A 26,840-nucleotide genomic window follows, 5' to 3' on the forward strand; every position below is an offset into this window, starting at 1 on the left:
GGTGCTTAACAGGCAAAGGGTTACCACTCAGGAGGGTTCTTGCTGGTTTTCAGAGAGAGATTTCTTTTCCAGGACATCCGCAACTGATTCCTTCTCATACATTCTTGCTGACGAAACTTGCCCCTTTCAGAGTTCTCCAGATGATCCTCTTTCTTTCAGGTCACCTTTAACACCACCAGTCTTCTCTTTTGACCAGGCAGCCTTCCAAAGTTTGCCAGCTTGTCCCTCTGGAATGGATTTCTGTCTCTCTCCTCTCTGTTTCACACCCTCCCTCTCTGAGAGCAAAACTCTTCTCCTCTCTGTTTCACACCCTCCCTCTCTGAGAGCAAAACTCTTCTCCTCTCTGTCTGCAAAGATCACATGCTCTCCCAGGCAAGCTGCTGAATGTTGCTACCTTGTGGCCTCCTGCAAAAAAACACTCCGCAAAAGTCCTGCAAATATTCTGTGTTTTAAAATTCCTCCCAAACCACCTCTAAATACTCCCTCACAATACATTTTATTCAAGGTTTGAGGTTCCTTTTATTGTCACGTGATAATTTATTAAAAATGTAACTTAAACCTCTGCCTGCTGTAAAGCAAACAAGAGTTGCTATAGGCATTGCTCAGTGCCCCGAACAATAGGAGAAAGAGAAGCAATAAAGAGTCCCTTTGGTGTCACCGAGTGTCTGTGGATTCACCTCCAGCATCCTCACAGCAGCGTAGGCAACTGTTTGATCCGTCCGCAACTTGAGCTCTAGATCCAAGCCAACCGACTGGATCAGGAAGCCTTCAGCGCCAAAGCCTCTTCGGAAACCCTTCTTGCCCTCTGCACCCTCTTGAATCCTGGGTCCGATACCTGGTTCCCCTGAGCCAGTCTTTAGCAGCTCGCAGCCTGTATGGCTGAAGGCCACTGAGCCCTTCGCTGATCCACTGCTGTGGTCACTGTCTTGTAGGGTCCTTCAGCCACGTGTTGCAAGTTGTTGCAATCTGGAATAGATCAGAGATGGAATAAGCTTAAATAATAATATACCAGTGAACTGGATAAATAATCAAAGGAGTGCATATTGTGAAGAGTGTGAAACTAATTAGTTAGCTCTACCAAAGAATGGGCTCCTTCTAGCTAAACCGATCTTTTGCTTCATATTCCATAAAGATTTTTTTGTCGTATTTGCCAGTATAAATTTCAAGGCTTGCCCAACTGTCTTCAGATTTTGCAACACCCCCTTGACTTTTGATATTGCCTCAGATTATTCTTTTTATGTATCTTTGCTATTCAACATTTTCTGTTGTGATAACTGGTCTCAAGATTTTCTCTGCCACAGTTGTTAAACTAATTAGTTTGCAATCTTTCATAAATTACCAATATCTTTCCTTCACTTGTTTTCACAGAAAGGAAATTTTGTATTTTATATTTTCTTAAAAGTTTTACAAAATAAAATAGCTCTGTGAGCTTTTTGTTGTTTTGTTTGGTTCACTGCTCTGACCATTTTAATTTGAACATTACAAGATAAAGCAACAATCTATTTTTTTTAACCAAAATAATTTAGGTTATTTTAAACAGCATTCAAAATCAAAAGCAGAGGATATTAGCATTCACCATGTATGAATCTTCAGCCAATTCCTTGTCAAGAGTGATACTGTACAGCAAGCCAGCGCAGAACAAGGCTAATTATCCAGTTCTGATGCAACGCCAATGGTGATGAATCAGTACAAATGCCATGTGTACTGAATCTAAAATCCCAGCACTCATGAACTTGCATGGATTTACAAGGTTACTTGTTATATTAATGTAGATATCCTACTTTCACAAGGGTAGAAGTGGAGAACAGATTCCTAAAGAAGACAGGTACTAAAACAGCACAGGTACATTCACATGTCGGATTAAACAGGATGCTGTCCTTGAAGTGTTCGTCGTCCAGGAAGAAAAGGAAGGTTACCAGCTTCAGATAAAGGAAGCCTTCCATCAGTGCACACATTCCTTGAGCACCCATTGTTCAGAAGAATATGCTTTGAATTTCAGAAGTCATATAATGGATAGCTTTGCTCAATTAGTACAAGTAAACATTTCTCCAAGTATATATATATATATATATATATATATCTTTTTATTTTTATGATACAGCAAAGTATTTCAATATTTAAGGGAAATTTGGATAGGTATATGGATGGGAGAGGTATGGAGGACTATGGACTGAGTGCAGGCCAGTGGGACTCGAAAAGAAAAAGTGCTCCGGCACAAACTAGAGGGGACGGTGGCCTGTTTCTGTGCAGTAATTGTTCTATGGTTCTAGAAGGCCCTTACAGCATATGAAACCTGTGTTGCCCAATTATACCCAATTAACCTGCCAAACCTACATGTTTTTGGAGGGTGGAAGCACCAAGAGAAAATCCAAGCAGTTCACCTTGAGAACGTACAAACTCCTTACAGACAATGGTGGAACCCATGTTACTGGTGCTGTTATAGTGTGGCGCTGACCGTTACACTAACCTTACTCGGCACTTTGTCATTGAACAGGTGGCGGGCCGTTGGTGACCCGAGGCAAGGAACCACACAGGCCATGGGCTGTTGGTGACTGCAATCAACGGACTTGCACCAGGCTGCAGACTGGAGGGGTACCCGGTATTGGACTGGGACACGAGAGGATGCTGAGGGTGGTGGAGGCTTCCTAATTTTGTCAGAGGTTTGGATCTGGAGCTCAGGTTGCTAATAGTTTGGACTAGACTTTGTGAGGAGGGTGTGGAGCGCTGGAGGCGAATCCACAGACACTCGGGGACTCTTGGGGTGGACTCTCTTTTGTTTCTCTTTCTCTGACTGTAAAGGGCGCTGGGAATTTTCTGCCGATAGCGAATCTTTGTCTTCCTTACGGTAGAGTAATATCACTTTTTCAATAAATTAATCTTGAATCTTGAAGCAGCCACACAAACAAATTTCGCTTGCACAGCGAGTCCAAACTTGCACCCTGTAATTCTAGTGAATATACATAAAAGAACACTTTGGGAATTTGAAAGAAAAATAGAAAATACTGGGAATGTTCAATCTTCTTGTGCTGATGTGTAGAATCATCATGGTTACATACAACTTTCCACTGTGGATCACGGCCATGGGTAGATGCTCTCTATTCTACAATGAACATAGAACAGTAGAACTAGGGAACAGACTCTTTAGTCCACCATCTCTGGTGGACCATGCCAATCTGCATGGTTAGCACAATGCTATTACAGTACCAATGACTCGGTTTGAATATGCCACTATCTGTAATAAGTTCACATATTCTCCATGTGTCCACATGGGTTTTCTCCCATGGTCCAAAGATGTACAGGGTTAGTAGGTTAATTGGTCATGTGAGTGTATTTGAGAAGCACAGGTTTGTGTGCCATAAGCGCCTGTTACAGCACTGGGACTCTAAATTAAATTTTAAAAAAATTAAAATGGTAAAGAAATTAAGAAAATGCAGAATAAAGACTTGGATAAATGTATGCATTCATCATCAGTGGTAATGATTTCATTTTCCCCCATCAGGGAGGTGGAACACCTGTTTTCCACCATTTGATCCGACTGCATGTAGCTGATGACCTCCTTATTCTTCTAGAAACCAAGAACTTTATTATGGCGTGCTAGCAAATCGACTCGGGTTGTATTAAATAGCTATCAGTGTGTGTCAACTGTGAGATGCAGATATTAGATTTGCAAAAAGGGTCAACGGTGCGAAGGCCCAGGTAAAGTCGATGAAGGTAAGGATGCAAAAGCTCATTGACAGGAATTGCTGTTGCTACTTGGTGAAACTGAACAGGTTCAGAGACCTAATGAGCCAGTAGGGAAGATGAAGCATTTGAAGGTGTAATTAAGGACATGATGACCAGTGTGGGATCATTAAACTTCTCCAGGCCTGGTCTCCAGGCCAGCAATTATATTGCTGGCATTGACCTCAATGAGTACTTTCAGATTGTCTGGAAAGACTCCAGTTCCCGGAAAGATTTGGAACACATTTTTGCTATTTCAACCCTTTCACTGCCAGAATGCTCACCTAATATCCATTTATTGTTCAGGGTTGAAACTGAGTACTCTCTCTGAATTTGATTCAGCTGTGAAATGTGTGTTAACCCAGTATGGAATATTCTTTTTAAGAGGTATAGATGGACTTAGAGCAGTGTAGGTCAATTTTAGGAAATAGAAATTACCATCAATTTTTATACATGCAGTGAATGAAAAACTTGCAAAGAGTGGGATCCACTAGAAATTCTGACATGGGCTTCAGCATATCTGGGAGCTCAGAACACATGCAGCCAAACGTGGGGGTCTGGAACATTCTGTGGCCATGCGCTAGATCAAATGATTCGACTCAGTCAGTAAACTGGCTATGTACCCCTGGTGGAGACTGAAGTACTGGGGACTGGATTTGAAGGCACTTTGCATAAGGCCTCTCAACCTTATAGCAGGGAAGGCTGGTTTATAGATTGTGGAGTGTAGAGCTCGTCGAAAGAACCAAAGACTTGTTGATCCAAACCAAGGCTTTTATTAGCAAAAGACCGGAGCTCTTCACAGGTGGCCGACCAGTCCGGAATGATCCGACCTGGCTAGGGACACAACCCTTTAAGGCCCAAACAATAGGTGTGGCTTAGCTCTCAGCCAATCGCTGTAAGCACAGTCTAGATACAGTAACTATATACACTATGTACATTGGTGATAGATCTGTACTATCACATGGAGTCATTGATTTTAGTTTGTTTAACATGGTTAATGTTTGAATGTTTTGTTTGATTATTTTTATACGATTTCTCAAATATTTCAAATATTGTTAGATAGTTTTTGAACTATCTAAATCTCTGAGTTATTTTTGAACATCAAAGATGGTCAAGGCATTCCACAGGGAAGAAACCTCTCTCCTTGAAGCCTGCAAACTGCTGTCCTGGGTAAACTTGTACCTCTCTCTTTGTTCGTTTTAGATTGGTCACAGTGTCTGAGCTACTGAAAGAAAATGTTCAGTTTATATAAATGTTTATTACAAATTCAAAAGCTAATTTCAAACTACAATATGCAAGCCCTTCCCAATTATACTTATCAACGCCTGGACTGGTCCCAACTGCTGAAGCGAGGCAATGACCGCACACTTGTAGTAGGTTGTCAGGGCTCCGGTAGCAGCTTCTCCACCTCCCCCGACCGGGACGTTAGCTGGACTCTAGAAGTTCTTCTTCTTGCTGAGAGATGTTTCTACCCCTCAGAGAGTTCAGCAGTGGGACCATGGCTTATATTACCCAAAAAATTGTTTACTCATACTTATCTCTTTGAATAAATGATTTAATTATTTTCAAGGTCTCCTGACAGTCTGCGACCAACAAAAGACAACTGCATCTCTGGGCCTCATGGTGTAAATTAGATTATGTCTACTGATTCATATGCATCCCTGCTTCTGCATCCATGAAAAAGGGTGGTGCAGTGAACAAGGAACAATGAGATCGGGCAGTAGTTCGGGCGCAAGATGATATGGGCAACTGGGGAAACCATGCCAAGTTTCTGTGTTAAAGGTAGTTGACTCAAGACACATATGGATTTATTATGGAGTGTAATCCTCACATCCACTTTCAGAGCCCAGCTTGTGGGTCATTAGAGTACCCAGATTTAAATCTTACTGGTTTACCCCAGCATTGCCCTGATTCTACCCCTTTTAGGCTTTGTGTTCGATCAGAGGCCTTCTTCGCCGGTGACCATGGTGGCGGGCCAGTGAGGGGTTCTGCAGCTGAAGGACACACACAGGCGGCGAGTTGTTGTCGACTGGTAGGCGGGGGAACCTGCTGGCGGCTGGCTCATAGGATTCAAGAGGGTTCTGCGGGCAAGGAGGGCTCTCGAAGAGCCCTAGGCCCTGAAGGCCTGCTCATCTTTAAAAGTTTTGGATCTGGCCTTACATTGCTGATTATATGAATTGGAGTCCTGTGTGGTTGCAGAGGCCTAATGGGAATACTGGAGGGCAAGTCCATGGACACTTGGTGATTCTGGGGGGGACTCAGAAGCATCAGGCAATGTTAATGGTGCATAAAAAGGCAATTTTGTGTTTTATTGCAAGACAGTGAGCAGCACCTAATCTATCTAATATCTTCAATGAAGAGTCCTGCTCTGGAATACAAGAACAAAAGTTTATTGTTGTTTACAAGTTTTAATTACTTTAAAATGAATGATTACTTTGTGTTTTAATGTACATTTTGAAATATATACTGAGGACTTTAAATTTAGGATTGAGCCAAATGAAATGGACAATGGTACATTTGACAAAATCTCAGCCAACAAATTAGATTTCAGATTTTCAGATCTATTGTCAGAGTACACCACGAGATCCCTTTTTTCCTGCAGCCGCGGCAGAATTACCACTGATTGGAAGTGCAAAAAACAAACTGTACGTAGCGTAAACAATGTAGGCTTTAAACAGTCTTCAAGGAGAATGGAAAAAGAGTGAGACGCAGAGATAAAGATTTGGGCAGAGAATGGTGCAGGTTGGGGCTGCACAAGCTAAAGGCACAACTTATAGTAACGCAGGAAAAGAGTGCAACATTCAGAAGAGATATTATCGAATTCTTGGGGGGGGAGGGGTTTCCAGGTGGAGAAGGTTAAAGGGAAAGGAAATGTGATTTAAACATCACAGGAGAACTTATAAAACAAGAAGATGGCTATTTAAATCAACAAGGACTGAGGTACAGTGCATCGTACTTTTAACTTTATTCAAAAAATGCTACAATTATTACAGGTCAAGCTTGATTACAGTCTCTAAATTTATTTCCAGAGGTCCGTGATATACTGTATCTTTGTTTCAAGAACATGTGAGTGATGTGACCAATCCTGCAGAGCCAACTGATGGCCATTTTAAAGAACTGTTCAAATATTTTTAAAGAAAGAGTTGGCAAATTTCACATGTAGATAAATGCAAGGAATCACCATATAAAGCTGAAGGATAATGATTTTTCAAGAAGGAAAAATCTGTCCAACATGCTGACCGAAGGAAGTGGAAATATTTCCATTCTGATATAAGAGTGCGAACATCTGGAACTGGATCATGTATCCTTCCAGTGAACTTGGAGAATTGTTCAGGGAAACACTACTGGCATTCTTTGAAAATATTATTTTATTGTCACACACACACACACACACACACACACACACACACACACACACACACACACACACACACACACACACACACACACACACACATGCACACGCACACGCACACACACACACATCATCATACACATTCAATTTTGTGAGAAGTGGAGTGAAGGTTAAGTAATTTTAATTGATGTAGGCATGTTACAAGACGCTAAAGAGAGTGTCAAACTGAATCTATCACCACACCTGACTGAATATCGTGGCTTGTATTGATGTAAACCAATGGAAAAATAAAGCAAAGCGAGCAGATGATTGCATTCTTATTAGATACACTAGGAAAGAAATTGCCTGAGTCAGCTAATTACCTCTATTTATCATATTAGGAAAATGAGCTGATTTAATGTTTATTTAATGCAAATATAGCCAAATTGTTTAGGAATGAGTAGAAAAGGTGAAAACAGAAACGAGCAGGCAATGCATGTTGTGTCCGAAGCCTTTTTAAATGATTGATTGTGAAAGGAAAGTTAGCAGAAACTTTATTATTAATTCTTTTAATTGGCTGTTGTGTATGAACTTCCTGGACCAAACGCAGTCCAAAAATATCTGTGCTTTAATGATTACACATGCTAATTTGTAGATATCCTTATTCATCACTTAAATATTGCTGTAAATGGATCCAACATATCAATTTAGATTTTACAGTCGATCCTATCAGTACAGTATAACATTTAATGAGCAAAAGCAAATGCCAAAAGAGTCTAGTGTGAAATGCATCCTCCCAACTTTGTTTAAATGAATTTAATCTGGATGCAAATCTTCCTGAATAAAAGCCAATAAGAAATCAGTAATTATCTTTGTTTCAATTTGATTCAGAATGTGGATGTAGGTCATATCTGCAGCTTTACTTCCAGTCTTAGTTAATCACAACATTTCCAATGTTCAAATTCAAGCTTATTATTATCATTCAATTGTAAATTACAACTGGACGAAACAGTATTTCTTCGGTCCTCGGTGTGTTAAAAAAAATACATGCAACCACATTTAGAGACATGGTGCACATATTTAAAAGCAATTTATATGCCTAACGTGCATAAAAATAAATAATTGTAGATTCTTGGATTGATTGAGAAATATGAGCAATTCAGTCGTCTCACTGCCCATGGGAAGAAACTGTTTCTCAGCCTTATAGTTCTGGCTCTGTTACTTCTGTATTTCTTTACCGACGGAAGTAGCTGGAAAATGCTGTGTGCAGGGGTCCTTAACGATTTTATGAGCCCTCTTCAGACAACGATCCTGGTGGATCGCATAATTGGGGGGAGGGGTGGGGAGGGAGCCCATTGATTCTCTCTCTGTCGCTCTTCTGTTCCTGTGGATTAACCTCTGATCCAATGCTCAACAGCAACCGTACCCACACTGTGATGCAGCCGGCCATGGTACTCTCGATAGAGCTTCTGGCTGGCTGGAAGTTGATAGGATAGTGGCTTGCCTGCCTCAGTCTTCCCAGGAAATGCAGTCGTTGTTGCACTTACCTGAGAAGTGAGGAGATGTATGACCAGGAGAGGTCATATTGAAAAGAGGCTTTGCACTGAAATCACCGTAAGATTGTTCACCAGAGCTTCAATATATTGTTTTTAAGATAATAAAATAATAAAAAGTAAAAATATTGGCTTCTTTTACAAACCTGAATATTTTAAGTTTTTGGTGAGCCACAAGGAGGAGGTAATGCAAAATCCTATAATTCTGTAACATTTGAATCTAGTAGATTTAAAATCATTTGAAAGCTTTTCTGGGAAGAAAATTGAAATGAGAACTCCTTTTGTACATGTTATTGCAATACCTTTCTACAAAAATATAATTTGACCTCTACTTTTCTTTTTACACATTTTAGTTTTGGTTAGAATCAGATTTTGTAAAAATAGTTCCAATAATGGGTGAATATTTTCACCGTATTCAGTACGTGCATCTTTGGACCTGATATCCACGTGTAATAATTTTGAGAACATTTTGATCACCTTTATGTTCATTGCTATAATGTTGACATTAATTATTCAACTTACTGATGCTAATTAGCCTGTTTCCCAAATCAAATTATGTCTGCGTAGATAAATATTAATTCTGCTCATTTTCCCATTGTAATAAATAACAATGGTGATTAGTTTAAATAGACACAACTGCTTTAGTAATGTAAATTTTTCACAAAATTGCTGATAGGCTTTTTTGTTGATTTTATTAAGTCTATATAACTTTATTGCTGCCCTGAGATACACATGAGAGCTTTTGTTTGCCATTAAAACGAATGACAAATGACCTTTAAAATATTATACAGCAGTAGAACAATCGAAAATGCTCTTGCCGCATCAAATGAAATGACACGAGAAGTCCCATTGCAATTTCGCTATATCAGTAAATTGCATTTGGAATCTGAAAAAACCTATTCTCAGCGATAGTTCCCTCCAGTGACTCGAGAGGTGGATATGTCCAATTCACAGATATGCAATAAGAATACAATTTTTTAAAAAATTTCAAACAATTAGTTTATTAATTCTAATAAACTTGAAGAGAGTCATGTATGTAAAACAATAAGTTTAATGCAATATCAATTTCTAAACTTAAAATACAGGTGCCCTCCGACTTGTAACCTATGCAACTGTACATATGAGCAAATTCTTTTTAAATATATATAAGAAAAAATATAAAATTTACATGATTTATGTTGTATTTGACAAACTATAACAGGGATACAGAGCATGTAAGAGCCAAAATGTGTGCACTTACTTTGTTAGTCAGTGTCCCAGGGTCCATAGGCTTGGCGCGGCCATCTCAATTCCTGTGCGCATGCACAAGTCTTCGGTTGGCGCTTCCACAGTTGGTTTGCGTATTGGAGGTCATTTGGTACATGCGTGAGAGCTAAATTCCCTGATGATATTGAATCCGCTCCCTTAACTCTCAGCAATTTTGTGTACAGTATTGAGAAATGAAAAACATTGTTGTCTTCTAGATGCATGGCTGACACAGTAAAATCCCCAGTATCCAGTACCTACAGCGATGGAGGATGCTGGATATGTGAATTTTCTGGTTGCCTGAGACACACGCTTACAATGCCTAACTAATACACCTGCAATAAGAATGAACAGTTTAAAAGACAAAGACATTGCAAAATATAAAGTAATTTGAAACACGATTATGTCGAGTTCACTTTAATCAGGTAATTCCCGTAACTTACAAAATTTAAATTTAAATTCGAACCCCAGTCGCTAGCGCTGTGACAGTGTTGTTCTGGCTGCTGCATTAACCGTGCCACCGTATCATAATTAACATCCCTCCCCCAAGTTTAAAGATAAAACCATACTAATATTAATGAAGGTAAAAGACTCTTACTTGGCAGGAATAGGGAGACACTTTGGGAGAGTCTCCCCAGCGGCGAGTGGCATCAGCCGGCTCTTCATCCTGGGCGACGCCATTTAATTCAAACACAACTTGACTGAAACTTTATTCAAACAGGGCATGACCAGGGCATCCCGCTGGCTGAATGTTTGCTCCCATCTTCATCAAGGCGTTGTGTTTTGCTTCGAAGAACATTTACTTTGACAATTTTAAGCTTTTATTTAAATTGTAATCTATTTTACATTTATTCATTTATTTGTTTGTTTGTTTTCTCAAACTTTCTTTTTGCTGGTTGTTTGGGTTGCCAGGTGACTAAATTGCAGACACCAGGGATTTTAATGTATTTGCCAAATGTCATTACCCTATTTTGTGGCTGTAACTCAAACATCCCCGAATCTCCTGGATGCATTATATTCATTGAATGAAACCTTTTGAACGAATCAGTCTTCAAACTCTTAAGTGTGATTGTACTTGTATCAGGAAGCATCAGAACACAGTAAAGAGCAAAGGGAAGGAATAATGACAAATATGAAGAAAGGCTCTTTATTCCCAAAGACAGGAAGTAATTGTAACAGATAGTAATGTAAATTTTTCATCCAGAATGCTGAGAGGCTTTTGTAACCCATAATGGATTCGTGGAGTGCATCCAAGAAAGTTTTGTCATCCTTCATAAAGCTTTAGTGGGGAACACATAGAAACTGATCAGAAACTGGGAAATTTTAGATCTGGGATTGTGAAATAAGATTAATTAGCGATCTCATGATAATGTCTTTCCTCATAATGAGTGATCATAGCATGGTAAAACATCAATTTTAGTTTAAGGGTGAGTTACCCGAGTCCAAAGCTAATGTCCTAAATTTGAATAAAAGCAATTATAATGGTGTCAGGATAGAATTCATTAAAGTGGATTGGGAAAGTAAATTAAAATGTAGATTGCTCGGCAGCAGGGGTTGAAGAAATATTTCGTAAATCTCAACAAATACTGTATGATTGAATCTTTTGAGGAGGTGATCAAGAATATTGAGGAAGGCAAAACTGAAGAAGTGATTTACACAGACTACAGTATGACTTCTGACAAGGTCCTACATAGTAAGTTGATCCAGAAGGTTTAAGAACTAAGGCATGTTAGTAAACTGGATTCAAAATTAGCTTGTCGATAGGAAGCAGAAAATGTTTCTCTGATGCACCATACAGTTCAGTGCTGCAATCCTTGTTAAATCTCATAAATTTAAATTATGTGATAAGGTTAGAAAGTTCATAGATGACAAGAAAATTAATGAAGTTGTCAATAATGAAGAAGGCTCTCTTAGGATACAACAGGATAGCCAGAAATTTGAACAGAGCAGTGGCAGATCGATGTACCGATAGATCTTGGGTGCATCCATAGCTTACTGCAAGTGGCAACACAGAAGGATAAGGTGGTTAAAAAAAAAAATCCATTAGCATACTTCCCTTTGTAGGCCAAGATATTGAGTAGAAGAATTGGGGCATCACATTGCAGTCATACAAAATATTGGTTAGACCCTGATTAGAGTATTGTGTATGATCAGTCCTGGTCGACATGCAATGGAAAGGATATGGTAACAATGGAGTGTGTCCAGTAAAGATTCACCAGAAGGTTGCTGGGAAAAAGAGAGATTGGACAGGCGAGGTTTAAATTCACTGGTACATAGGAAACTGAGGAATAATCTTATAGGCTTATACAATGATGTGGGACCTAGATAGGATAAATGAACATAATCTTCTCCCCACGGTAATTGAGTCTAGAACTAGACTACAAGGTGAGAAGGGAAATATTTAACACAGATCTAAGGGTAAGTGCTATCATGCAGAACTTTGTAAACACCCAGAACGAGCTGTCACAGGAGATAGTGTAGGAAGATATTATTACAATGTTTGAGGCATTTGAACCAATACTTAGATTAGAAAGGTGTAGAGGGAACGGGTCTGAGTCAGAAAAAAATGGATTAGTGTTGAGGTGGATGAATGTGCCCATTTCTGTGCTGCATTTTCCTATGACGTTAAGGATATTTGCTGATGAGAGGGGAAGATTCTCAGAAGGATGGAGGAGTTAACTAAAGATAACATGAAATTGATATTAAAGGCCCACAGTGTTGCAAAAGTCAATGGTAGGCCAGGGGATTGTGAAGGTTTACAAACACCAAAGGTGTCTGAAAAGATAATGAAGAAAAAGCTGAAACAGTAAGAAGATAATCTGACAAATAATGATGAAAAATAATAAGAGCTTCTACAGGAACATAGAAAGGAAGAAAATTCCTCAATTTTAAGTGTTGATCCCTTAGAGGACAAGACCTGGGAATTAATAATTGGAGTAGAGAACTGGGAGAGATTCTAAATAATTATTTTGGTTCAGTTTCCATTGCAGAAGACATTAAAGCATACCATTAATAATAGATAACCAAGGATCCCCAGGGAATGACGCACATAAAGCCATTTTTATCAGAAGAGAAAGAAGTAATAAGCAATCTAAAGGCCGAGGTCCCCATGATTCTGATTATAGCTTTAAGATAGAGAATATGATGATTTTACTGTATGTAACCAAAACTCTTTGGATTTCACACACTTGTCAGAGGAGTTAGAAACTACAAATGTAACAAGCTATTCAAGACAGGAGTGGAATAGAATGAAGGTAAAATTGCCTAATATTTGTCCTTGGAGACAATGCTGGAATCCGCTATTAGGGCATTTTAAAAAATCTTGTCAAATCCAACTGAGGCAAAACAATTTTTAGCAGGGAGTTGGGAAAATAAATAGAATTTGATGAATTTGCTGGAACTCTCTGAGAATGTAACATTAAAGGGCATCATGAGATATAACGTATTTGGATTTCCTGAAGGCTTTTGATAAGGTATCATTAGAAAGATTATTGCATACATGGCCATAGGGTTGGGCTAACATTCTGAATCCAACTGAATTAAATTCAATGAAAAGCTTTCACCTTGGGCACTGTTCAGGCAAGCCGACTCATACTTAAGTACAGCAGGTCGAGCAATAATAAAACCAAAATGCAGGGTTTAGTGTTACAGTAAATCAAAGAGTTTTGGGTTATTGTGCAACCAAGACTTAAGTGCAGGGTTTCGAGAAAAGTACATTAAAAGTAACTTGCGGACATCATCTTTCATCAATCAGGGGTCTGATAATAGCAGGAAAGAAACCGAGATTGGGGTGGATAGAGGATTGGTCAACAAACAAATACAAAGTGAGAATGAACAAGCCATTTTCCTTTTGCCAGGAATCAGTGGGATAGCAGATCAGTCAGTGTTGGTGAATCACATAACTTATAGTGATAACGCATCAATATGAATTAACCTATTCAATTGTTTCTTCAGTGATACTTCTTTAACAGCAGTGCAATGGTGTCACCCAGTGCCGTAACTTATGGTGTCACCTAGCCCCCCCCCCACCCCACCAACGGACCTTCTCCTGTACCAGACCATACAGAATCCTTACTAATGTTTTTTGTACTAATGTTACTTGTAAATTGTAATTCCCGTATTTCACTGATTGCAATGGTAAAATTAAAATTACACCTTTAATTTAAATTTCATGCGCACAGAAGCCACGAAAACAACAGATCGTGCTTGTAGGGTGTGCAGAAGAAACCAGATGATTCAAAGCATCATTATGATTGGGTAATAGTGACAGCTCTGACCCGAGCACTTTAGAAGGTTCATAAAGTAAATTAGCATAGAGCTCTAGCCTTGTAGGTACGTTGAAACATCGTAAACTGGGCTTATGAAAAATGTTGATGTTCTTATAACTAACTGTTCTTATAATAAGAAATTTCTGTGGAAACACTGCACAAAAATTTTATAGACAGTCATTTTGGTGTCACCCCCACCCCCACCCTGCTCTGATGGTGTCACCCGATGTTTTGCATCCTTCCTGCACCCGAATGCTTCTTTTTTTTTTAAATAGAAACTGGACAGGATCTCATTCCAGTCCCTAATCGTTTCTCAAATGGATTATTTATTTCCAGTGTGTTGGAAATAATGAAGTTTATAAAAGATATTGATGAGAGCTAAAAAGTGTGCCAGGTTTACAAACTGCAATAACCTGCCTGCAAGGTTTGCACAAACTAACAATATAATTTTTTACAGTGACATATCATTGAGAATAAAATACAATCTGCAAGTACTACATCTATTTATGGAGCAATGTGAACACAGAGCAAAGAATTAAATGCAGTATTTATAGCCAAAATTATGAAATGACTATATTTTAATGAGAACTGATCTATATGGCATTGGTTTATTTCACCAATAACCTCCCCTGCTGCATCTTTTGCTCTATTAACATTAAACAAAATTTTATTTATTGATCTGGATTTCCTACTCAATTCCAATATCAAAAGCAGTGAGGCAAGCACAAACCTTGCTGTTTTACTTTTGTTAGGGTGGGTCTTACCATTTCACAACCTTTTACATTGGTTTGGAGAAGAATGTCCCAAAGCAGGCCTTGGCAAAGACCTGTCCGGAGTAATTAATCAATATTTTATTAAATGTTTTAAAGCACTGCCAATTGCATTGGTTTCTGGTGCATTTTATCTGGCAATATGCACATATGTTTGAACAGAAAGTGAGAGGCAAACCTTTGCAAAACTGGGGGAAGCCATTTGGTTTGGGAAGCCAGCAGCTTCATACAATGAAAACTTTACCCAGCAGTTTATTCATTTTTTTAACTGAGGAATCATGTCAAGTGTTATGCTTCTTCACCAGAAAAATAATTCTATGATTGCAACTATAAGGCAGCAAAAAGGATTCAAGTACAAATGTGGGCAAATGCATGTCTTTGGTGTGCACCTATCCAGAGCATATTTACCATTTTGTTCTCTCTGATAAAGAAAATCTTTGACCTGGAAGAGAGATTCACATGATTCATTCTTGATGGATTCTATCTTGCAAGATTGATTAAGATGGCCAACTCGGGCATTTCAATTTCACTACATTCATAGGAGACCAGCTTTGCACACAATGTGTGCATAACCATTCATCCTTAATGTGCCTGATTAATGGAATCCTCCGCTGCATCCTCCACACTCATCCACCTGACTGATGCCCACTGAAGTTCATTGTGGAGAGTGCTGATCTTATTTAAATATTTAAAATTCTGATAAATTTAACAGGGTAGGCACTGAAAGCTGATTTTTTTAAAAATATCCTCTACATTGAATAAACCAAAGGCAGACTGACTAATCACATATCAATAATCACTGTGTCGATTCTATTTGGATGCAATTGTCAATTCCAGTGCAAATTGGGACCACAGATGCTATAATTTTGTACAACGTAGTTGTTTTTTCCTTCTGTTCAAGAACATTTACCTATCAGTGAATAAATGCCCCACCTTAATCCAATGCACTTAGCAGAGCTTTAAAAGATTTTATAGAAATCTGAGCTTTAACTCTGGAACTATGAGATGTGGTCTCCAAACAATAAGTAGACTATTAGGGAAATCAGGAGAAATTTATTCACTCAGAAGAACTCCCTCTACCCCATATGTCTGCAGACAGTCAAAGGCTAAATATATTTAAGATAAAATGCTTAGATTTTGTTTACAAAAAAAAATTGGTGAAATTTGGACAAGGCAAGAGTTCAGCTCAAAGCAGGATTGTCTACCTTTACTTTTTACTATTATAACCTGGAAGGTATCCTACCTCCATTTATAGCCCCCATTTCCACCCCTTTTGTCACCTCTAGGCTCTTTGGTTGATTGTTTCATTCATTCCTTGAACAAACCTTCTTTTATGTAACTCGTAACTTATTAGGTTTTAGAGAATTATTTATAAGCTATTTCATTGAGGTGGTTCTGAAAGTAAATTGACTGATATCTTAACTGCCTTAGAAAGTTTCATTCCCACACATTCTAAATTACAAATTTGAGTGAGTTCTCATATTCAATCACATCAAATGTTCTCCGGAGAAGTTTTCTACATGGATCCAACATCATCCCGAATCTTTGAACACCCATTTCACCTGGAGCTCCTGAAGTTCATTGGTCATTTTCTCTTGGTAGGTTTTTTCCTCAGTACACCTCAAGCCTGAATGATTTTAAATAAGCTTTAATGCCACTTAAGTTTTGTGATTTTTTTTTTACGCAGCCATTCTTGATTGTACTAAATTTGGAGTAATTAATCTATTTCCTCCAATAAATCTCATTCCAGTTGATCAAATATATCACCTTCAGAATGAACACTTGCCCTTTTCCACTATGTATGGACCCCAAAATTCTTTGCAAACAAAGCATTAATTGACTTCAATTTCTTCCAATTAATTGCATTAATTTTAGTGATTTTGTTATCTGCACCATATAGAAGAAACATAGAACATCTCCCATTGTTTCCACTCTATTTCCCTCTGATATTTGGTCTTTGTCATCTTACGAAGGCCAAATGATGGGTGTGCAGCCAGAGTGAACTCCAGAATTCTCAGAAAGCCATGTTCTCACTCCATTGCACAAATTGAGATAAAACAAGTTAAATCATCTTGGGTTTGTGACTTTCATTTTGCAAGAGTGAATGGTGTATTGGGATATTCAGCAACTTTCTCCTGCCCTCTCTAATAGAAGGCCTTAAGAGTTATTGTCAAACTGAAATGAGATTTCTTGGAGGAAATAGATTCCCATTTGGCTCTGTAATTGGGATTGAGGCTGAAGCACGTGGAATATTTAAGTGATGAGATCCTCCTTGCATCACAGGAACCTCAGTAGGTGGATGAAGGACAACTGCGCTCTGAACATTCTGGGGAGTGAGAGTTTGAACACTTCTTGAAAAGGAACCTTGATAGCATCCTGTGGAAGCTTTTCAGCTACCAAATACAATGATTACATTTCCAATTGGAGTATAATTTGGGGAGATATTCCTTCATTAATGAAGGATTAGAAAATGCCAGTTCCAACACTCGTGGAAACATCTTGTTTCCAATGTGGCATTGTTGTTCCAGCATACAAGATTAAATAACTTCTAAAGGTGTGCAATTTTTACCAATAGCTCATCATTAAATCATTACATGAAAATCTAATAAATATATTCATATTTTAATCCAATGAAATTGAAATGTTATTATTTCTTAAAATACATTAAATATTATTTTCCATTCCTCTCTTCAGACCAACAGTCTCTAAATTACTAATTATAAAAGATAAATTATATTATGATTGTGTCATTGGATCATCCCCATTTCTCTATTTAAAATTCAATGCTGAAAAGAGAGGAGTCTTTTTCATAATAAAGATTTTTTTTTAAATCTTCCAAACTGTCTCTTCCATTTTCAAGCGGATTTTTATTGCTGATGCCAAGTTTAATAGAGTGGATCATTGGAGATTGATAGCTTGATTTGCATTAGGATTGTTACTGCTTGTGCCAGGCAGACTTCTTTCACTGAAGTACTATGTTTATCAGTGCAAATTATTCTGCCGTAGGTTATTCTGACAGGGAGTGGCTGGTTTTCTCATCCTTTGCTCATACGAGCATTAGCAAGTTAGGTGAAATAAAGGATATGATTACTAGTTTCTCCATCAACAAGGAAGAAAATAATTTTTACTCATATTTCAACTACTTTATTGTTTTAATTAATGGGAATTAAATGGCAGTATATTTGATAAAAATAAATTCCAGTCTTTGCATTTAAGATATTCACTCTCTTCAGCTACATGTAGGACGACTTTGAGAAAATAATGATGAAATACTAACTTTTACTCAGGATACATTGGTTAAAATTGGCTGTCGGGAACCTAAGCATCCTGAAGATACTTGAAAGTTCACAAAGCGAGTGCATGAAATATTCTAATGTATTAACTGTGATAGTACTGTAGAAGTCCTAAAATCCAGACTGCTCCGGGATTGGGTCACTCCAGATTTTCCAGATTCTCAGGCAGTACTTTTAAAATTCAAACTTAAGGAGGAATATAGAAGAGAGGAAAAAAGAAATCATTAGAAAAAAGAGTGCCACATTTATGAAAAATGAGCAGTTTTAATAAAAATAAATTCAATAATTGACAAAAAATGTTTTTAAAAAATTCACTACAAATAAAGCACCTAATTCTTGAAATTATGGTTAAAAATGAACATTATAAAAGAAAAAAAAATACAGTATACAAATGATTTTTTTCTGTGATAACTACATGTGGTCGCTTGTTGCTGCTGTGCGTCTGTGGCACTTACACATGCACACACACAGAAGCCCACTAAATTTTTAAAGATTTTCAAAAAGTCCAGATTTTTGGCTGTCCAGATGTCTGCCATCCGGATTTTTGGACTTCTACTGTTAACCATAGAATATGGGTAATTAGCTGGAACATTGTAATATTCATGTTTATGCCCTGGTGTTTGATCTGACGACAGACATAATTCAAAACTATGTTACATGCAGATACATTCCAAGTATTGCATCACTAAAAGATAAAGTGCACAAAAGGTCCGCTAAATGATCAAATGTGCAACCAAAGAGAACACCGGCATTATTAATCACAACCACATTGCTCAAAGCTGCCCTGATTCAGTATTTTCCCCACTGCAAATTCATTTGTCTTGTTCAGTAAAAGATAAAGTTGTCTATTGATTTAATTTTCAAATGAGAATTCCAAGAGATTGTCACCTTTGATGCGAGAGTGACAGGAACGTTACTCTGAATAGATGTTGTTGGACACAAAAGAAATGATTGAAAGAGGATGGGCCCGGCTGCAAGCCACAAAACTCAGATCATTGGGCTCTTTTGAGGTCATTTAAACATTTTTCTAAATCCCAAGTGGTCCAGATATTAAAGAGAATGAGCTTTTCAACTAGAGGGCATCTGATTTGTAGAACATGGCTAAATCTGCTATTGATTATGCATTAATGCTTTGAGATTGCAATATATTTAATTCACTTGCAAACGCAATGCTTTTTATCATGTTATCTTACCTACAAATTTAATGGCGGAATTAGAATAGTATTTTAAATATTTTTATGTAAATTTTAAATTCTTGCACTAAAGGTCATCTTTAAGATCTCTTAATTCACTTTTGATTTAATGTTTCTATCATGTTATAGTTTGAAGTCTTTTTTTAAATTTTTAAATAAAAAAATAATAATTTTAAATCTGAACACCAGTTCACGCCTTGGTGGCTCCCTATTTCGAAGTCTTTAAATTCATTCTTATCTCTTACTATTTGATCCAGATTTGAAATGGTGAAAAGATGATTTTGTTATTCAGTTGTTTATGAAAGAAAACAAAGCAAAAATCAAATCAAATCAATGTGGACATTTCTGAGATTTCTTCATATTTTACATAAAGAAGGATAACTTATGAATGTTTTATTTCATTCAGAGGACATGGGTATCATGAATAAGGCTGATATCACTGGACAACAAATTTTATCAAGAAGTTTGCTTCCTGAAAAAAAAAATCAGGGATTATGATGGACAAATTCTGCATCATGTAGGAAGTTGGAGAAACATTAAATTAACTTCTATTGAAATTAACCTGCTTAATCGCATAATGATGCCGACACGTTGCATCAGTTCAACTGACCTAAAGATGTTTTGTTGCTGATTTTTGTTTGTCCTCAGCATGTCAGTGTTCAACAACAGTCGGCCAGCACTGATGGATTCCAGTTGCCCTGATACCACTTTTCCATGGTCGTAATGTCCTGGTGAAACCTTTCACCCCTGACTGCACCAAATTCAGCAGGGAAGAAGTCAAAGGGCAAATGCAAAAAATTAATTTTTAATGACATGTTCCACTTCGTGGTTTTGTATGTATGAAGAATGTTAAAAATATGACAGGAAATCATAAAAATAAGTGATATCCAAAACATTGCACACGGTAAGAAAATTTTTAAGGTGATGTTCGTGATCAGCAGGCCAAAATCCATAAAATACACTCAAAAGTGTCAGGAAAGATAATCTCCACTCTCCAGTGTATTTAATTCCCACTCTAGATGCTCTTTAAATGAGTAGGCATTTACAATGGGTCTGGACTTGCATTTAACCCCAAGGACCCTATGATTTTCTTTTCAAAAGAACTTAGAGAACTAAGGGATTTTAAGACATCTGGAAAATTCATTGACGTATTACAATTTTTTGTTTCAACTCATTCATTTATTTTGGCATCTGGAAAAAAAATCAACATTGTTGCCCATTTAATTGTTTTTGTGAAAGTTGTGCTCAGCCCTTTTCTTAAACCTTTGCAGTAAACAAAAACCTGGTGTAACGGCAGCACTGTCGCTGGTGCAGACCAAGGGAGAGCAGGGAGCGAAGTCACAGGGCTCTTTACAAGGTTTTACTGCCAAGTCCTACTACCAACAGCACCATGTAGGCTTTCTGTGGCCTGTTAAAGGAGCTGATGGAATTTTATTTTGAAAATCCTGCAACTGTGGGACCTGGGACCAAAATAGCAGTGCCTGGGCTGGCAGTGACCTCGATGGGTTGCAGGCACCAGGGAAGCAGAGGACTGACGCAGGGCAACAGAAAGCAGGGTGAACAACCTTGATTGAGAAGGAGGTGACCCTGCGGTACAGTAACCACAGCATCAGGCTGTTGGCCACTCAAGTCAAAGAACTCAGGCTGCAAGCTGTTGGTGACTTACTGTCAAAGGACTGCTGGAGACTGGATGAAGGATACTAAGTATAGGAACTGAGATGCAAGAGGGTGCTGAAGGCAGGATGGACTCTCAAGGGGCCACAGGCATAGAAGTCTTCCTGATCATTTTGGAGGTTTGGATCTGCAGCTAGGGTTGACGATGGATTAGACTGAAGTCTGTGTGGCTGCAGAGGCTGCGGGAGCGCTGGAGATGAATCCATGGACACTCAGTGACTCTGACGGGACCCTCTTTTACTTCTCTTTCTCTGACCGTAAGGGATGCCAGACAATTTCTGCTGATGGTGAATCTTTGCTTTTTGGCAGATTAAATGCAATTTTGTGCAATGTAACATCTGTTTCATTACACGGCAGTAAAAGAATCTTGAAGCTTGTGATGAAGGTACACCACAACTGTTTCTACAGAGATTTACAGAATTTAGACCAGGTGACATTAAAATAACTGGCATCCCAAGCAAGATCAGAGTGAGTGCATTTCTACATTATTTTGAATATCCACAACAGCATCTGGACACAAGTAATCCACTCATTGCAACACTTCCATCCTGTCTGTCACCTTCCTTTGCATCGCCTTACATAGATAATTAGATCTTCCTTTTCGCAGCTTCACCATTCTGTGCACAATGATTGAAAACAACCTAATTCTAGGACATTTATTCCACTGAAACACATCAATCTACTCGACAGGAACAAGTATTATTAAAAGAAAATACCAAAACATATTGTGGAATGTTATCTACACTGATTAAAATATATGTCTTAATGGAGAAATTTACAGTGAGTTTTAGGGGCAAAAAAGCAGAACCCAAACTTTGCAAATTGTAGATAAGCATGTCCTGAACAGAAGAAACAAATCCTCCTACCAAAACAACTCTGTAATATATATATATATATATATATATATATATACACACACACTATGCACAACCATCTGAAGATGGCCACTCATTAAATGGATTTGTTTCAAAGATAAATGTTTGCATAGTCATGAAGTTAAGGGCTATGGTGAATGGAGCGGGGGTAGAATGGAGTTGAGTCCACAGACAGATTAGCCATGGACTTACTAAATGGGAGAACTGGCTCATCAGGCCTGATGGTTTGCTCCTGTTCTTATTTTTTCTATTCTTATGTTTTTTTAATATAATATTTTATTTAATACTCTATGCATGCAGTGACTACACTTATTATAATAATCATATATCAAAAAAACATTGAAACATTGAAAATGATGGTTTTCAACCCTCCCCAAAACACCTCTCTACCACCCAACCTCCCACCTCACCCCCCAAAAAAGTATTGAAAAATAAAGTATATTAAAGAAAACGAATAACAAAGAATCTTGGATTACAGAGAGAGATTTTGAGCAGTATCAGTTCTAAAAATAACATATATAGGAGGATCTGCAGGATCAGAGAGGTAAAAAGGATATCACTATAAATTTAATCCCATTACCTGAGTACACAGGTGCCAAATTTGTAAAAACATAGAATATTTATTTCTTAAATTATAAGTGATTTTTTAATCCCCGAAGAAATACAACTTTGTATTTCAGCATGCCACTTTGGCAATGTTAAAGATGTATCTGATTTCCAAGTAATTGCAATACATTTCCTCGCAATTGTTATTGCTAATTTGGCAAATTTCAATTGACAAATTGATAATTTCAATTGAGGAGTTGTACCTTCAATATTTCCTAATGAAACAAATCAGGATTTAAATGAAAAACAACTCCTGTAACTTCTTGTAGAACATTACTTATAGACACCCAAAAGGGTCTCACATTTGGACAAGACATTTGGACATCCTCACCACATCTAACACATTGATCTGCTTAATCTAATTTCAGTCTATTCAACATATGTGGTGTAAGATACAATTTAATGTAAAAAAAATATATTGAACTAATCTGTACCTTACATTAATAGTATTAATCTGACAAAAGACAAAGGAGGAAAAACCCAACACCCAACCCCAACCAACAAACTTTCCCCTGCAACTGCTGCAACCGTGTCTGCCTGTCTCTCATCGGACTTGTCAGCCACAAACGAGCCTGCAGCTGACGTGGACATTTACCCCTCCATAAATCTTCGTCCGCGAAGGTAAGCCAAGAAAATTAATCATAAATTCTCTACATAAATTTTCCCTATTTGTTGATCTATCATAATATTTAAATCTGTTTCTCATCTCTGCCTAGATCGATGCATTCCTAATTTAGGAGTTCCTTCTTGCAATAACAAATATATCAAAGAGATCATAAAAACATTCCCACCCCTAATAAGAAGTTCTACTTATATTCTTATAATCGAACGAAGATCTGTCCAGAGTAAAAATGGATTGAAGTTGGGTGAATTGGCTTTTTTTCTGCACCACTGTGTTTCTAGAAGCTAGAATGAACTTTCAAACAAAACTACCTCCCTATTTGGCTATAAAGTTACAAATGGTTCTTGCAATTTCACTTGTCACTGTAGGATGTGTTAATTTCAAAGCGAAGCTCTTTACCTTCAAACAGAAAGTATTAAATAATTTACTCACCATCCCTTACCTGCTGTGAATTTGTTGGGGGGGAGGAGGTGGCTAATAATTCTACCACAAGGTTTGGCATGAATTCAAACACACAGAATCTAATGCTGTTTTCACACCTGCTTTGGTTTTCTCCAAAATAATTGGCACAGATTTAATTCATGTTATTATTGCATGAAAAAAAAACAACTCAAGGTCAGGGTAGTGGGTCAATTGAAAGTTTTGGTGATGATCCAGAAAGATGCAATACACTTTCATTTTAATTCATAATTTACATGATCTCAGTGATATTGCAGTGAAGCTGGTGTTTGCCACAGTAGCAAAAATATATAATGGGGAAGATGTTGAGAACAGAAGTGCTTGCAGAAATCACCCTGAAAAGATGGCCAGGGAATTAGTGCAGGGCAGGGTGCCCTGGGGGGAAAGTCAGGCTGAATAGCCAAAGTCACAGACATCACTTTGAGTGTGACTCAATATTTACAGAATTATAATGGCAACATTCAGATAAGCTAGTCTCAGCACCCATTGCTGGGTCAGAGATTTCTAGAGTTGTACAGCACAAAGATAGGCACTTTAGCCCACCGCACCCATGTTGACATTTCCATCTGTCGACACTAATCTCATTTGCCTGCATGAGGACCGCATTCTATTACAAGCAGACTCCGGGTTACGAATGTCTGATGCACGGACAACTCGTACTTACGAATGGACTACAAGCAGCTTCAGTGGATCATCAGCTTGAGGAAGGAGAAGGCTATCCGCCATTTTAAGTCAGATCACGTTGCTTCCCTTGATGCCTACTTCAAGAAATTGACTCCAGTAGTTTCTATATGCATAGAAAGGTCAAATATATTCAATATACTAAGATAAACGTTTGACTAACTGACACTAAAGAAGAACCTTATGTACCTGTTCCAACTTAGCTACAAATTCAACTTAAAGACAGACTTAGGAATAGATCTCATTCAAAACCTGGGGACAAAAAGTAGATGAAACTTAAAAGGTGATATTGTGATGAAGCATGGACTGAATCTAACACACTCAGGACAGGGAAGAAACTGTGCACAAACTGGAAAGACCTTTTGGCCAATAAAGGTCTTTCTCTTTATAGAGTTATTGAATTATCCAAATCAGATGCAAACTGAATTCAGTGTGTCACCATGCTGCAATGTGAAAACAAATCAACAGTTCTGAAGATCCAGTGAGAGATGACACATTTGGTATGAAGTCATTCATTATCAACCAAAAGCAGGTTAACCAATAAGAGGCCAGAAACATGAAGAGCATGAGAATTTCAGAAACATTCTGGCTCCAATAAACAGGAAAGAGGAAATGTCAGGAGTATATATGGGGTCAGTGGGTGTCTGGATGCTATATGGTGTCAAAGCACAGGAAGAACCCCAAAGTGGAGTTTGTTTTTGAGTTCACAGTACCCAATGATGCACTAAAACACAATGAACACAAGACTTTTTTTAATCTCATTTAATTTTATGTGACTGGTTTAAAATATATAGATCAATGGTGCCCAACCTTTTTCTTTCCACTTACATACCACTTTAAGTAATCCCTATACCATCAGCGCTCTGTGATTAGTAAGGGATTGCTTAAGGTGGGATGTGAGTAGAAAGGGAAGGTTAAGAATCACTGCTCTAGATCCATTTGTTACTGAAATATTTTGCTTGAGAAAAATTGTAATTGGCCCATTTCCTTTGGAGTTATGAAACTGTGCACATAATGAGTCAATGAGGTACGATTACAACAGTGGTTTTCAACCTTTTTCTTTCCACCCACATCCCTCCTTACTAATCACAGAGCACCTATGGCATAAGGAATACTTAAAGTGGGATGTGAGTGGAAAGAAAAAGGTTGGGAACCACTGATATCGATGAATGCCGGAAAACTGTAGCACATGATAAATGACATCAATGCTCAAGTCAATAATTGTGATGTAACAATTGGAAAGAGAACAGAATTGAAAACCAGTCCTAAGCGGAGAGATGATTCATTGTAATTATTAGTTACGGGTGTGACTCGTCTGGGGATGTCAAATGGCCTTTGGAATGTAGTGTTCAATGAACAAAAAAAAGTGAGTGAATGATTTTAGAATTTGTTGGATTTACAGATATTATCTTCATGCAACTAGCTGACTTTATGTATGTAACCAGTTGACAATTAGCATGGATTATTATATTTTAATAGAGTAACATCAGAGAAAATCATCGTAAGTACACCTTCAATTGTGTGTGCCATGTACTATGAATTTTGAGGCAGTGATTCATCAAACATTGCAATTAGCTGAGAGATTACTAACATCAACAAAGATCATTTTAGACAGTTATACCTCTAATATTTCCCTTTACATATAAGAAGTCTATAGATCTAATTGTACCATTTATTTTTTGAAGTAACAGATGTTATACATTGGGCATTTTTAATGTTAAAGTAATTATCAGTTGTAAGGTGGTGGTTTGCTTTATTCCGATATAATTTAGAGATTGTTTAAATGTGAAATGCAAAGAAGCAAGCAAATCATATCAAAGATGCATAGTGGTACATTGTTGGAAGACGTTGAATGTAAAGCTTTGTTAATTTAATCTTCCCACAATAAAGGCGTAGAATTAGCTGGTGTTGTGTCAGAAGGGAAAAGTTCGGAGGGTTCAAAGAATAGTGGGTTTGGACAAGGTTGAATGCAGAAATAATCATTTTTGAAACACATGCAAGGGGATTGCAACAGGGATAACACACGCAAGTATCCTCAATCACAGATCAGAGTGCAACCTGTCACTTCGGACTACACAGCTGATACCAGTACCTGCTTGCAGTTTCACAAACACGGTATAACTCAGTCACACTAGATATAATATTACTAATACGCACAACTGTTTATATAGACTTATCACATCCAAGGGCAACAAAACATTACCCACCATTCCTTCTCTAACGTGGGCATGGCTCAGATGCTATCTACAACTACAACAGTATACAACAGCCCCGATCCCTATGGAGTGCATTCCTTACCAACGACTCCTCCAGCGTTGTCCTCACCAGGGTTCTTCTCAGGGCTGAAAAGCAAAAGAAGCTGAGCCACAGCATGTGGTGGGCTTGATAGTACAGTAAGCTGGAGGGCCCGGCCCAGGAGATCACTAAAGTATTAAAGGAGCCAATGAGTGGGCAGAGTCGAACCTTGATTGGGAGGAAAAGCGACTTCCAGACAGAGAGGTCTCATGACCCTCGACACTTCACACTCCCACCAGGTTCCAGATGGAG

The sequence above is a fragment of the Narcine bancroftii genome, chromosome 13 (genome assembly GCF_036971445.1).
Source record: "Narcine bancroftii isolate sNarBan1 chromosome 13, sNarBan1.hap1, whole genome shotgun sequence".
Taxonomy (NCBI): Eukaryota; Metazoa; Chordata; class Chondrichthyes; order Torpediniformes; family Narcinidae; genus Narcine; species Narcine bancroftii.